The sequence below is a fragment of the Ornithodoros turicata genome, chromosome 6 (assembly GCF_037126465.1).
Source record: "Ornithodoros turicata isolate Travis chromosome 6, ASM3712646v1, whole genome shotgun sequence".
NCBI classification, from domain to species: Eukaryota; Metazoa; Arthropoda; class Arachnida; order Ixodida; family Argasidae; genus Ornithodoros; species Ornithodoros turicata.
The window spans coordinates 28,941,938-28,951,293 of record NC_088206.1 but is presented as its reverse complement, the minus strand read 5'-3'; positions in this window follow the sequence as shown (position 1 = coordinate 28,951,293).

The window sequence follows — 9,356 nt, the reverse complement described above, 5'->3', positions numbered from 1 at the left end:
ACATCAGCCTTCAAACAGTCTTTCGGATTTCAAACATGAAGGTTATTGTGAATTCGAGCATGCGAATGTTTGAGCACTATCACATTTGGATTACTGTTTCGGTTTCGCTGGGAATGTCTGGTGTACTATTAGGTGCGACGAAATACTACACACTCACATATGCATCTGCACTCATCATTTCCACCTGCTCAGGATGTCGCCTTCAAAGATAAGAGGTACACATATCCCTCTTTTGTCCAGTGAGGTTGGCAGTCTGTGTACGTATGTGTTTTTGTGTCGAAACGCTGGCCTACCGTTTCCAGTTTTGTTTCATGCTTGTTTCAGCATCCATGGTTGTGTAAACATTGCAACGATTTTTGCCTTTTCCCTGTCATTCTTACTCTTTTGCATTTCCTACCTATACCATCAGTGCATGCTAGCTGTGCAATATGCTGTCATCACTGCATTGCTGACGGATTTGTTAAAGGGGCAATTAGGTGGCATTTAACATGGATTGAAAACCCTGTTTCATTGGTCAGGGTGTCCATCAGGAGTCACCATACAAAATATTTTCATTGTATGGTGTATTGTCACTGTCCAATTCACCAAAATGGCCAGAGAAAGCAGCCACGGATGGTCAGCAGAGTCCTTGCGTGACATCTTGTGCTTTTCTTTCCTATTTCTTTCTTCTCAGTTCGCACTGCTTTTCACGCTTAAGCTGCTCCGACTGCATCACGAGTCATATGATCTGTCCTGCCAGGGGTATAGGTGGCATCACGATGTGCCCTTCTCCTTCCTTCGTTCTCAGATACGCTCTTTCCAAGAGAGGAGGATGTTCGAAAGGTGTACAGAAAAGTGGCCTTGCATGTGTGCTGAAAGTCACTTGCGCTCATTTTTTTTTGCAGGAGCTCATTCTGTTCGCTATGTAACGCCACAAAAAAACAAATGTTGAGACCTCAGTGCTGCAGAAGCAGATTTAACCCTGCCTGCATGTAAGGTCCTTGGACGACGAAACAACAGCCTGTGTGCGCACAACAACATCTAGCTCTATCTGTGGCTTCATTGTCATTGGTTATTTCCGTGACCCGACCAAAAGCTGCTTTGCGCTTGAAAGCTTTGTCCCCAGGTGGTCAAAATTAACCGCAGTCCTACCCTGCAGCATGTCACCACACAAATAGGCTGACACACTTTACCTGTAAATCTACCCCAATTACCTTTTTTGTTATTGTTGTGCCTGCAATTATGACAGGTGTATGAGCACTACACATCGCCTCGTGCCCTTCCATCCATCTTCCGTTCAGTTGATAGCATTTTATTCCATATGTACACCACAATGAAGGTGCCTGAGCAATGGGCAGAGGACAGAGAAAACAACACAAATTATGCTAACAATGGTAATTTGTTGCACGTTTGTGGTGTACCCCACCACACTTGTTGTAAATCTAGCTTTCCTTCTTACCAACTCTCTGCCACTGATTTTTCTCACTAACCCATTGTTATACATTCTGTTTTGTAACATTTTTGTCGCAGACAGTTTTTCCACCACAACTATGATGGACTGGTGTGATGGAGCATACGAGAAGTGAGCAAGAAGCGTATGCACAAGGTTAAGATCGAAGAATGGGTTTTAATGGTGGCTGCTGTGTGGTCCCATCGGTAGAACGCGCTCTGTTGGAGGAGACCCAATAAGCAGACAGATTCTTTGGGCTGCTGTAGTGGGTTCCAGTCGTGACCTTGAACTTTCGTGCAGAACACACAGCCCCTTGGTCCAGGATCCAGTGCCACGGCCACGATCGAGGGGAACGGGGCAGCAACGCATTGAAGGAGCCGAGCTTGAGTCGATACATGTGCTCTGCTGTTGTCCTTGTGAAAGACCTGCGCCTTTCTGCACCTTTCTGTTAATTTTCTTGAGTCAAGTTCTCATCAACACATACGGGGAGTTCATCATTGGGAGCTTCCAATGAACGCCTGACCACTATCATGCTCTCTAGGTCGGTGCTCATGTCTCCTGTTCCTCAAAACACCGAAACATGGTCCTGTCGTGGACACCAAAATTGTGATGGACCAGTGTGATGGCGGATATGAGAAGAGAGCATGAAACGTACACAAGGTACATACACGACAGAGCCACAGACAGATCCCCTGGGGTGCTGCACAAGTTCTTCGCAGGGACAGCAGTTGAGCTGTCGTGTTTACTCAAGCTTTGCTTTATTCCTGTCCTCTGGGTCGTGGTCATGGTACTGGGTCCTGCACCAAGAGGCCTCGGTCCTGCACGACAGTTCAAGGTCCCAGTTGGAACCCACTGCAGCAGCACACGGGGCCAGTCCATCTATTGGGTCTCTTCCAGCAGAGCACGTTCTACCCGAGGGACCACATAGCAGCCACTGGGCCAACCGCTGTTAAATCGTATCATTTCATCTCAATCTTGTGCATGTTTCATGTCAATTTATCTTTCAGCTTTTTCAGTCTTCTCAGTCTTTCAGTCAGTACCGAAATTTTAAAATGTCTTCTTGAGTGTTCGATGATTTCATTTTTTTAGTACCACAGTAGTGAACTGCTAATTCATGGTTTTGTCAAAATGGCTTGAAATATCCTATGGTCAATACACAATGCACTTACAGGTGTCGGACAGTAAAACTGGAAAAGTACAAATAGTTTTGGGGTGTCTGAATAACCCTCTCTGACTTGCTTAGTGCTGCAGTTCGTCCTCCTTTGTGGTAGGCTGACATTCTTGGAGGTTGGGGGGTCTTTGTACACCTACAGACCTGCTGTTTTAGTCACGGTAGCACTAGCAAATTGCAGACTGACGTGCTGGAAAAATCTCTGCACTGTGCAGTTCACAAAACCGGGACATCTCTGCAGAGCCCCAATGCGTTAGTATATCCTTTGTTTTTGTTTTGAAATCACGGAGTCCATGTTCTCATTCAGTCTGCCACAAATCGTTTGTGTAACATTATTCACCCAGAAACTGCATTTGGAATTTGACTGGGCTCCATGTACTGCTTGCAACATAATTGTCTGGAATCGACCGTCAGTAGTAAGAGCCCACATTACCTTGGTTGCACTCGGAAATGTTGCTCTAATATTGACTATATGCTGCATGTGTTCAATATACATGATAATAAATGATCTTGCAACACCTGGAGCTTTGAGGTAAGATAAAGCACGGTGTGCTGATTCCAGACAAGTATGTCGCGAGCAGTACATACCTGGATCCTACCCTGATCATGACTGTTGTGATGAGTATACGATAGAGGTTCCACCATGTGTGCAGTAGACAAACGTGAAGAGTTGAAGCACTTCAGTCACTGGTCGTGACTCACGGTGAGCTACCCAGTCGCTGTTGTTATTCATGAAACTCCTCATGTGTCATGGAACTACGTCACGTGGCTATCCAGCATCTCACATGGGAGCAGACACGCATTTCAAAATAGAAGTGGCACATGGTGGAGCTGATACGCGTTTGTAGTACACTAAATAGGAAGCACTAGAAGCACAAAACAGGCGCGACCCATCGCTGAATCTACGGCTGTTCTCCGAGGACTCGCTAGGCGGTGACGATCCGCACTCACCCAATAACCAGTTGTTTCACGGCGCCGTTCCCGCCTCGCACAAGTCGCAAAACACCATGGTCACCTTCACAGTGTCGTGCTGCCTCGCGTTTCGCGACGGTCCTCCTCGGGCATCCACCAGCAGCACCCCCCTGAGCCACATGCGCCAATACCGGTACACCGCTGTCCATCGCAACACATTCATACCCTACGACAGCAGTCCAGGAATCCAGCCCACGCTACCTTGCCACCAGGCTTTCCCCATCTTTCCTAGTCTCTGGTAAGCTAGCATCCAACTACCCACTGGTAGACAAGGGGCACCGGGGACTCGCAGGGAGACTACATGTGAAATCCATTCCACCTGCTTCGCGACGGCCCCGTTTACATGAGATTGCTTAGCAGGGGTTCTGGACGGATGAGGAATTCCCAGGTTCGATTCCTGGCGTCCTGCACCTTTGCCCCGAGTTGCTTTATTAGGGAATTCTCTTCTGGGCGGGGATTTGGGAATGTCATGGGAGGAATGACACATGTAACATTCGCCACCATTCGGCCCTTGCGCACACACTGCGTAGTATATCATTCACAGAACAGTCACAATCTAGTGGCAGTCACTAGCGACTAATTCACAGTACTCAACGGGCTATCTACAGGTTTTCTCGCTCAATTTAATCCTGTGGTCACTCATTTTAATCCCATGGCCACTGAAATTAATCCAATGGTCACTGAATTTAATCCTATGGTCAGGGAAATTAATCCACTGGTCAGCCAATTTAATCCGGTCCATATCATTGCATCTGCCGCCATTGGATTCAGTATAACCCAGTAATATATGACTACTGCTGCACGATAAGGAGATAAATTGCAAGTACTTTGTCATTTATTACATTGGTATTGCGTCATGACGTAATGACTAGCAGTATAATGAGCTGGCGTGCGTGCATGTACTTACATGCCGTTCCTGTGTGGATATCGGAAGTGGACCTTTAGGTTGTGATTATGCGGAGCTTCGTCTTTTTCTTCTTCCTACTTTTTCCATTCTTTCTTTTTATTTCCAATCCAATCCACATGGGGCTTCGTGTCCCAATTCAACGCTAAACGATGACCCCGCGCCCACGTGGCATAAACTACCAACCCAAATATTTGGAGTGACTATGAGCTGCGGCGCGAAACATTTGTTATCTTAATCTCACAAACACGTTTTTATTTACATGAAACGAAGGTAAGCGTTAGGCTCATGTTTATCTGGTGCACTAACGTAAAACACTGAAAAGAAAGGCTTCGTACACAAGGTTGCAAGCATTTTTCTACATGTCCACACGTTCGAGAGCTTGAGTTATGTAACGGAAGTGATTACGATCAAAAGATGCACAGTCCACGCGATGGATGCTCTCCATGCATTGCTGAGTGGCTTGCAACAAAATTGTACGGCGATGGTCGCGTATGGTTACTCCAGACGGGGCTGCCAAAATGTCTTCTTCCCTTTCGGTTTAGAAAGGCACGAACATGAAGCTTGAACTTCGCGAACATCTCCTCTATTGGGTTAAAGAAAGGACTGTATGGAGGAAGATACTTTACTGTATGTCCTTCACATAGCTCAGCCATTTGCGCACGCTTGTCAGCTAGGGCGTTGTCCATAATGATAGCGACAGGCTGACCTGGCTCGGACTCCGATATAGAGCGTGAAAGTTCCTCCAAAAATGCATTATAGGTAACGTGCGTTACCCTATCACTTTCCACAGCTGCACGCCATTGCAGGACATGCAAGCGACTATGTTAACATTGGAGCCTTTGGAACTTGTGGTCTTCTTAACTGCCGGTGTGCCCTTTTTTGATCTCCCGTAGCCACGACTGCACCAGATATTGAAGTTAGTTTCGTCTACGTAGTATCGTAACGTTCGCGGCCCCTCCGACTGCAGCCACATCGCATAGTTCCGCCGTGCGCATTTGACGTCGTCTCTGGTTCGGTCCGCCGGTTGAAGTGTTAGCTGCTAACGAGGTTACTCTGAAATATTCCAGTTATAGTCCATAATGTAGCTTATACTCATGACAAGCTCATAAGTCACTCATAGTCATAATTCATATCATGATGCCATTTCCGACAAGGGTAGTCCAAAATAGTCCACGTATAGTCTATAATGTAGGTTATAGACATGAAAGGCTCATAAAGTCCCGCATAGTCATAATTCATGCCATTATAACATATCCGACAAGGGTAGTCCAAAATAGTCCAGTTATAGTCTATAATGCAGGTTATAGTCTCGAAAAACTCAAAGTCCCGCATAGTCATAACTCATGTCATTATACCATTTCTGACAAGGGTGGTCCGAAATAGTCCACTTATGGTCTATAATGTAGGTTATAGTGCACCAAGTTGATTACCCGCAGCCCGGCCTATGGGTCCGTTGCACGTTACTTGCAGTGACGCCGACATCACGAAGTTGCTGGATGAGAACGTCTGGCCAAGCGACTGTCTATTCCGCGAATTTTCTGGCGTTCTCCGACCTACCATGATTCAAGCGGCTCCCCGCGATGACGCAGCCACCTCCCCTCAACACCATGCAGTACCTGCATAACGGCAGAAATAATGTGTTTGACTGCACCGTATATTATCAGAATGTCCGCGGCCTTCGTACGAAAAACGTTGAGTGCTTCCACAATGTCATTGATCTTGATTCTGATGTCCTTTGTTTGACTGAGACGTGGCTGTGGCCAGGCATACCAAGTTCCTCGTGTTTTCCAGAATATTTCACTGTCTTTAGTTCCGACCGTTGTCAAACGCAAGCCCAAAGGGGTGGCGGTTCGCTTATTGCTGTGCGGTCCCGTTATAGCTGTCGCCGTCGTTCCGATCTTGAGCTAGTGCCCGATTGTGTTTGGGTTGAGCTCATCCTCAGTGGCAATGACCGTATACTAATAGGCGTGCACTACTTTCACCCTGGATATAGCCCCAGATGCCCTTGAAAGGTACTTCCTACTTCTGGGAGAAAAATTAATTCGACTACAATGTAAAATATTAATTTTGGGTGACTTCAATGCTCCTGGTGTCGACTTTACTAGCAATAGCGTAACAGCGCATAGCTCCTGCTCAGTTCGTTTCTGCCATTCACTTCTTGACTTTGCTCACTTTCATCAGCTCATGCAACTGAGTAATGTCCCTAACAAGGACGGTTACACGCTGGGACTTATGTTTTTCAAACTTCAGTGCCTCTGTCGAGCGCTCTCTCTCGCCTATCGTTCCTATTGATGGTTATCACCCCCCTCTGTCCATTGTACTCCCACACGTACGGGCCCATGTCACGTGTCCCCAGTCCTCGAGGTTGGCTCTCAATAGAGGAGACTATGTCGGCCTCTATCATCATCTTGATTCGTGTGATTTCTCGTCTGTACTTAGCTGTTCTGACCCCAACGACGCCGTATCCCGCTTTACCGAAATTTTTGTTGACAGCATTACTAAGTATGTTCCGCAGTATACACCTCGTCGTTCAAAGTATCCACACTGGTTTTCCCCTGAATCGCGTCGCTATCTCAGTAAGAAAAAAGTATTTTCACAGGAGGTATAAGAAACATGGGAACGCGGCTGACTACGAACAATTTGTTATTTTTCGCGCACGTTTGAAAAAAGCCGTTGTGCACGACCGCAGGTTGCACTTGAGCGCCGTTGAAGCGAATGTAAATGATAATCCTCATAACTTCTAGAAGTGGCACAAACTTCAGAAACGCGGTCCGGTCATGTCGCCTTCTCTCAGTGACGGTCACGCCTTGTACTCTGACCCCCCAACCGTTGCAAAGATGTTTGCTGCGCAGTTTAGTTCGGTGTACGACGGTACCAGTAACACTACTGCTTCCGCTGATTTCAAGACCGCACCGTACACTGATGGTTGCCTACGTTTGTTATCACTGAGAGTGATGTAAGCAACGCGATCCGCAGGTTGAAAACCCACAACAACACCTGGCCCTGATGGAATTCCAGCTATTTTTCTGAAAGCTTACTCTGATGTTGTTACACCTGTACTATCGTTTATTTATAACTTGTCACTGAGATGCAATAATTTCCCTAGTCACTGGAAGTCATCCGTTGTGATTCCTGTCCACAAGTCAGGAGACCGGCACATTGCGACCAACTACAGACCGATCAGTATTCTATGCGCGCCTTCTAAGGCGTTTGAGCACATCATATATACGCACTTGTCGTCGTTTTTTCAAACGCAAGCTCGTTGACTCTCAACATGGCTTCATGGCAGGCAGATCTACGGTAACAAATTTGGTATCCTTCATGTCTTCCGTTGCCCCTGTCGTCAGTGCTCGTGGTCAGATTGATGTTGTCTACTTCGATGTGTCAAAAGCTTTCGATTTAATGAGTCACGGCCTCCTACTAGATAAGCTACGTACATCCGGTGTTTCTGACCCGCTTGTTGCATTCTTCGAGTCATACCTAAGTCAGCGTTCCTGTTCTGTTTTTGTCTCGGGCACGTACTCAGATGCATATGTTCCCACATCTGGGGTCCCTCAGGGATCCAACCTAGGTCCCCTGCTTTTTAATATCGTTGTGAATGACATGTCATCCTGCCTCAAACATTCTACTCTACTTCAGTATGCGGATGATTTCAAATTAATGAAAGCGATCTCTTCGGTTTCCGACTGCTTACAGCTACAGGCAGATATATCCAGTATACTGTCCATGGTGCAGTGCCAACGGTCATCTAATTTAACAACGCAAAAGACGAAGGTTGTCTCGTTCACACGCAAGACAAAGATCTCTGTGTTTCCGATACTTCTCCGACATTGAAATATTCGTGTGACTGTATCCGAGATTTAGGAGTTACTTTTGATGCCAAGCTGCTATTCCATGAACATGTCGCAGCGGTTCGTTCTTCCGCCCTTCGCACGCTGGGCCTCCTGTCATATACATGCAAAGAGTTTCAGACTCCTGCAGGTCTTCGTTAAACTTTCAAGTCCTATGTTCTTCCCAGGCTTGAATATGCTCTGTTGCTTGGAACGCACTTTCAGGTACTGATACAAAGCGTCTTCAGGCTGTACAAAAACGAGCGCTCCCATATCATACACAATGTTTTTTTACGAAAAAAGTTATTGTATGACTATGACACACTATTGCAATATTTCACCTTCACCCACTGGCCACACGGTGCGCTCTATCAGCCGACGCCCTATTTCTGTACAAATGTGTCCATGCCCGTGTTGATTCGCCACTCTGCTGAGCCCTCCTAAACTTTGTGTTCCTAGCGCGGCTTTTCGTAATCCACCAGTCTTCTACGTTAAACGCTTCTGCCCCAGCGATCCAATTACCCGATGCCAAATTCTTCTGAACCTCGCTTCCCCCCACATGTGATATTTTCCACGCCTCCAGCGCATCCCTTAAACGCGACGTTATTTCTTTCCTTCATCAGTGAATTTTCAATCGTGATATTCTTTCCTTTGTTTTGTACAGTATATCGTCTCATTCCATCTTATAACTTATGTGCTGCGCGTAATCTATGTATTGTAGTTTTGTTGCTGATATTTCATTGTGTACTGCGTGTATACTTGTCTGTAAATATGTAAGTACGTATGCCTGTTATGTTTGTAATGTACCTCTGTTTGTATCCCACTGTAGTATTATATATATGTCTGTACATAATTATTTGTGTGTTTATGTCTGTATTGTATCCACTGTGAGTTATGTGTATTGTGTGCGCCAACACCATGGCCTTAGCGGCCGTTCTTGGGCACTAATAAAAATTATTATTATTATTATTAAATGCTCATAAAGTTCCACAGTCATAATTCATCTTACTAGGACAAGGGTAGTCCGAAATAGTCCAGTCATGGCCT